Below are 6,743 nucleotides of genomic sequence, written 5' to 3' on the forward strand. Positions count from 1 at the left end.
AGCTCCCTCTCTCCTCTGACCCACAGAGCGAACCACTGAGGTACAAGACAGCAGCCAGGGTCACAGATCAGGTGGGGAATGCCAGGGGGGACGGAACTCAGAAGAGCTCTCCATCCCTGGGAAAAGCATGGCTGGGAGAGGCCACCACCAGGCATTTCTGGCCTTGAGAGACCCTTCACGGGACAGGGGAATGTGTTCCCTCCAGGAGCACGTGGGGCCCAGACAGAGCCCAGTGGCCTGGAGTCACAGGCTGAGCTCTTATGTGCTCCCCTCCCCTTCCCAGGAAGGAGCCAGGCCCATCGATAGGCCCCATGTCCCAGCCTGGAGTCAGAACTGGTTCCACTGGGAAAATTCCATTCTGGAAGAGGCTGGAGGGTGAAAGAACTGGGTCGGGAGATGAGGAGGAGGGCTGGAAACTTTTTCCTCTGTCCCTCCATCCCTCCTGCAGGTCTGGGTGGCTCCTTTCCCGAGGGAACCAGGCGCCCTAACCCCATTAGCCAGCCCTGAGCACCTCGGTGCTTCCTGCTTCCATGACCCTGAAGAACCTCAAGGCAGACTCTGGAAAAATTGTGGGAACTAGCTGCGGGAAGGCAGGAAGCCACCAGGAGAGCTGGCTTTTATTCCCACATTCCCAACTTCCCTCCCCCCAGCACCCCCAATCCTTTTTCCTTCTAAGACGTGTGGGCTAGGAAGTGGCCTCCCCACCAACCCCCAGGCTTAAGGGGGTTGTGCCACCCCCTGTGCCACCATCACAGGGAGGCACAGGGTCCCAGAACATCCGATCTGGAAGCAGACAGGTTAGTCAGTCCAACTGCTTCCTTTTATGGATAAGGAGACTTTCATTTAAGACGTTAAATTAAAGCCTCAAAAATAAACAACAGAATAATCCTACGGGCAGTAGGGGGGAGGAAATAACAAAGACAAAAGCAGAAATAATGAATTAGGAAAGACATACACAATAGACAGAATTAACAAAACCAGAAGTTAGTTCTAAGAAATGACTAATAAAATAGACAAAGCTCCCATTTGACTACTGATCATGAAGATGAGAGTCGTCACAGATAAGTATGTTAAGGCAACAAGGGTTAGAACTACTCGCACTGCAGAAATGTGGTTTTAAGTAGAGACTACTCCAAAAAAACTCCAAACAAACTATACACCGTATGACAACACATTTGAAAACCTTCACAGGGAGAGACTGGGTGGCTCAGTCAGTTGAGCGTTCAGTTCTTGGTTTCAGCTCAGGTCATGATCCCAGGGTTGTGAGAACGAGCCCCATGTCAGGCTCTGTGCTGAGCGTGGAGCCATCTTGGGATTCTCTCTCTCTCTCCTTTTGCCCCTCTCCCCTGCTCGTGCTGTCTCTCTCTTAAATAAAAAAAGGAAGAAAGAAAGAAAGAAAGAAAGAAAGAAAGAAAGAAAGAAAGAAAACCTTCACAGAATGAATACTATTCTAAAAAAAACACCTTACCAAAACTCAGTCAAGTACAAACAGAAAATTTGAGATGTATAATCATTAAAGAAATTTGAATGGGTAGTTAAAAATCACCTCCCTCCATGAAAATGATACAAAACCAGGCCAAATGATTTTGCAAAATTCTACCACGCACTGAAGGAACAGATAGTTCTAATCTTACATTAACTCTTTCAGAGAGGAGAACAAAAGAAGGAAATTTCCCAAACTCCTTTTCTGGAGTCATTTTAAAAACAAAAACGACACCAGACAAGGCTTATATGAGAAAAGAGAAACTACAGGCCACTCTTGCTCCTGAGCATAAATATAATACTTGTAGAGGTAAAATAACATACTGAATCTGGCAGTGAAGAACAAAGAATGTGATAAACCATGACCGAACTCGATTAGTCCCAGGAATTAAAGATGGTTAAATATTAGAAAAACCCATTAATATAATTCACTGCATTAACAGATTAAAGGGGAAAAACAATATGATCATTTCAATTGATGCAGAAAAGGCAATCAATAAAATTCAACATTGAGGCACCTGGGTGGCTCAGTCTGTTAAGTATCCGAGAGCATGGCTTTGGCTCATGTCATGCTCTCACAGCTCGTGAGTTTGAGCCCCGAGTCAGGCTCTGCGCTGACAGCCCAGAGCCTGGAGCCTGCTTCAGATTCTGCATCTCCTTCTCTCTCTGCCCCTCCCCTGTTCATGCTCTCTTTCTTTCTCAAAAATAAATACAAAAAAAAATTTTTTAATAAATAAATAAAAATACAAAACCAGCAACCTTAGAACAGAGGAAAATGTCATAGCCTTATAAGTGATACCTACCCAAACCTACACCAGCCATCACACCTAGGCGTGGAATATCAGAACGCCTTTCATAACTAGGAAGGATGGTACCTGCTCCCACCATCGCTAGTCACCAAGTGAAGGAAAAGGAGGAAAAATGAAAGCATCATGGTCGGAGAAATCAAATTGTCACTATTTCCAGACAGTCCAATTATTTGTAAAAAGCCCTGAAGAATCAAGAGGAAAAAATCGTTAGAATTAATTCAGAGGAAAAGCCTGCAGCCTGGTAGGGGCTGTTTCTCCTCTGCCCCACAAGCCTGCCCTGGCCACTCTCTGGCCTCATCCCCACCCTCTCACGGGGCCCCTCCTCTCACCAATAGACCCCAGCCCAACTGCACTTGCTGAGGACCAGCCAGGTGGGCGCAGGCTGCCTTCACGCACTCTGGTAGGCTGGGAGCCAAGTAGGGATGAGAGCACGGAGTCTCTCTGCGGGGGCCTACCCACTGCAGATGTGGACTGTGCGAGCTCTGGTCTCAGGGCCAGGCCCTCCGGTGCCGCTGAGGACGCCCTTAGCAGATCGGTGAGGTGGTGTGGGCAGAAAGAGCCTCAGGACGTGATCACATCAGGAGTTTGGGCTGGATTCTTGTTACATCAGCGGGGCTGGATGCTCACCCTCCAGAGGGGCTCAGCCTTGGCCTTGTCAGGGAGTGAGCTCTGACCACCATGCCAGCGGTCACACTGGAAGCACAGAGTGCTGGAATGCAGGACACTGGGGCCCACAGCACCAACCCACCTCAGCCCCACGTAACTGCCGGGCCCTCAGCAGCCCTCTGCTTGTGGTCCTCCCAGCCTCTCTGTATTGATGACTGGCTAACCAGCTTTTCCTCCCTGTCAGATCCAATCAGCCCGTGGTCAACAGGGAGTGGGCACGTGAGGACCTGGGTGGCAGGCAGGCCTCACCTGCCTCAGAACCGGGAGAAGAGGGCAAGGCCCCAGGGTCCGGGGATGGATTTGGAGGGCCAGAGGTGGCAAGGATGTGGGAGAAAGGCAAAGGACTCAGACAGGAGGAATACCAGCGAAGCATCTTCTTCCCAGAGTGCTGAGGGATGCCTCTGACAAGAGGCCACAACTGACCCTTGGAGATGGGGATTCTCGTATGCAGGGAAGCCAAGGGCCTATAGTAGTTACCTGCTGGTGCTTAATAAACTACTCCAAAATTCAGCAGCTTAAAACACTCACTGTGGGTCAGGAAATCAGAGTCCGCCCGGCTGGACGTTTCTGGCTCAGGGCCCCTCGGGAGGTTACAGTCAGTGTCAGCCAGGCCTGCGGTCATCTGAAGGCTTGAGTGGTGCTGCAGGATCCACTTCCACTGTGGCCCATTCACCTGGCTGACACATCAGTGATGGCCCTTGGCTGGAGGCCTTGGCTCCTTCCACATGGGCCTCTCCATTGGATGCTTGAGTGTCCACATGGCATGGCCATTGGCTTTCCCCAAATGACCCAAGAGGTCAAGGCAGAAGAAGCAGTTTGCCACCACTCCATCATATACACTGTGGATCAAGAGTGGTGGGTGCCAGGAGGTAGGGATCACTGAGGACCATCTTGGAGGCTGGTTACCAGGGCCCTTAGGGGAGTAGGAGGTAGGAGGTGGACTATAAGATTTATCCAGAGAGCGCCTTCTGTGCCTCTGCCTATTTTAGGACAACGTGCTAGCCTTTCCAGTGAGCTGAGCTCAAGCCCTGTGATTATGATATTTCCCCCACAGACCCCAGTCCTGGCTCCTTCTTCCAAAATCTCATTAGTCTGTGCCCCTCTGCCTCAACCTCCCCCCACCCCCACTATCTGATTCTGCTCCTTTCCCCTACCCTAACCCCCATTCCCATAACTTTGTCCTCTCACCTCCACAGCTAAAAGCTTACAAGGCTGACAAGCATTCTCTCTGTAAGCATTCTCTCTCTCTCTCTCTCTCTCTCTGACTGAGTGGGGGGAGTTCTGATCTGAGGCTCAAGAACCCACATCCCTGGGCCACACTGGGATGGAACAGAAGGGCACAGCTGTGCTTCCTGTCTATAGGGACAGCAGACACAAGGGACCCAACCAGAAGTTAAGAGTCTCCCTCCAGGTGGCCTCTACATGAAGGATGGATTTGGGAGGTGAGCTGGAGGAGGAGCCCAGGCAGTTCCTGGAGGCCCCAAACCAAAGCCAGCCCTCTCTTATGAGGCTCTGCAGGGAGCGGGGTGGGAGAACTACAAAAGTAGGGTGCCAGTCTAGATGGGGGAGCAGTTTCTCCTCACAGACCACAGCCTGCAAATGGGAAGTCCACACCCCAGGGGTCAGAGGCTCCAGTGTCAGCAGAGTTCAAGGCTTCCTCAGCTCCCAGAGCTCTCCCAGCTCAGGGGTATTGGCTGGAGGGGACTGAGCGCACCTGAGTCCACTCCTCAGCTCGCTGGATGGGAGGGGGAGGGGCCAAGCCCAGGCCAGCACCAAGGTCCAGCCAAGCAAGGGGGACATACAGGGAAAGCAAAGTGAGCAGCTGGGAATGGCAAACCCCCGCCTTGGGAGGTGGGCTCCCCGGAAGCCCAGCCTCAGGTGGGGAAGGGATTCCCAGGAAGAACTCGGGGTGCCTAGAAAGCAGGGACAGTCTTAGCCTCACAAAGTGGAGGAGTGCCAGTCAGGTAAAAATGCTTTTGCCTACAGTAAAGGGGAGGATGATTTCTAAGCACATTTGGATGCGCTGGTGGGCTGGGGAGGCAGCTGAGGCCCCAAACTTCAGAAAAGCCAGCTTAACCTTGTCCTTTTTGGCTTCGGAGACCACTCTACCGTGGGAGCTGCCGTGTCCTGGCATTTTTTTCTTTTTTTTACTTTTTTTACTTCTTATTTGAGAGAGAGAGAGTGGAGAGAGGGGCAGAGAAAGGGGGAGAGAGAATCCTAAGCAGGCTCCATGCTCAGTGCGGAGCCCGATGCGGGACTTGATCACACAACTCTGAGATCATGGCCTGAGCCAAAATCAAGAGTCAGATGCTCAACTGACTAAGCCACCCATGTGCCCCATGACACTTTATATTTATCTCTGAAATCAAACTTAGCCATCCCCCTTCCTTGAGAAAGGGAAGAGCTCAGGTGGGAGGGGGAGTTGACCAGGATTAATAAATTACATCAGAGGGTTTACAGAATGGGAAATCCATACATGAACAAGCCATGAACCACCCCTTCTCTAGGCACAGGGATGCCTGAGACCACTTCCCTTTGGTCCCCCGTCCTGCTCAAGCAAGTGTTCCCGTGCCCTCCCTTGCAGAGTTCTCAGTTCTTCCCCCACGGCACAGATTATGTGAAAAGGTCAGGTATGAATAATAGGGACTGGGGGAGCCTGTGGCAAACTGGACAGTGCTTGGAGGCGTTCACCTTCAAGAGTTGTTCTTTAAATATCATACTGGCCAAATCATAGTTGCCATATCAGGCCACCAGTTTAAAACTCAGCCTAGATGAGATGAAATCAGACCCCAAGTTATAACCCTGCATCTGCTCTTTATGCATATATGCGCATGTACACACACACATATACACATACACACACATATACAGATACACACACATATACACATACACACACATATACACATACACACACATACACACGCACATACACATACACACACATACACACACACATACATACACACAAACTCCTGAAGTAAAGTGCTCTGGACACTTTGAAGAGTCAAATTGTTGGGGTGCCTGTGTGGCTCAGTTGGTTGAACGTCCGACTTGGTTTCGGCTCAGGTCATGATCTCACAGTTTGTGAGATCAAGCCCCGAGGCATGGAGCCTGTTTGGCATTCTTTCTCTCTCCCCCTCTCTCTCTGCCCCTCCCCCCACTCCACATGTGCACTCTCTCTCTCTCAAAATAAATAAACTTAAAAAAGAGTCATATTGTTACTCATTGTGGGCCCGATAAGTGGTACTCCATAAGCTATGAAGTTGGTCTGAGGTCTCTTTTCCTTAGTGTTCCCTCAGCCCCAACCGCCCCATGAAGGCCCTCTGACACGCCCCACCCGCCGCAGACCACAGAGGCTCTGTCTTGGGTGCCAGGGTGGAAGACGCAGTGAGAGAGGGGAATGGTTGCAGACATGCTGTCTCCAGTGGGGCCCCCGAGCCAGAGCGGAGACCTTCCCAGACAGGCTGGGAGCTTAAAGCCAGGGAACCCGGAGCACCAGAAACTCCTGGTGAGTTTACGTGGAGAGAGGAAAAATGGGTGAGGACCATGGGTGTCTGCAGTCTGCAGAGATAGAAGGTGAGGCTCAGGGCCCCACAAGCTGGGGAGAGCGAGTGCCCTGCCAGAGTCCAGACTACATAGTCCAGAGTCTATTGTAGGGCAACCGCCTACAATAGAAAATGCCATATTCCAGGTTGAAAGGGCCCAGGCTAAAAAGCACAGCACACTATGGGGAGGTGGCAGGGGGCTGAGAGGCCTGGCCGACCTCAGCGCCCCCCATGCCCT

Source organism: Panthera pardus, unplaced genomic scaffold, assembly GCF_024362965.1.
Source record: "Panthera pardus isolate Hobbes unplaced genomic scaffold, ASM2436296v1 HiC_scaffold_6, whole genome shotgun sequence".
Lineage (NCBI taxonomy): Eukaryota > Metazoa > Chordata > Mammalia > Carnivora > Felidae > Panthera > Panthera pardus.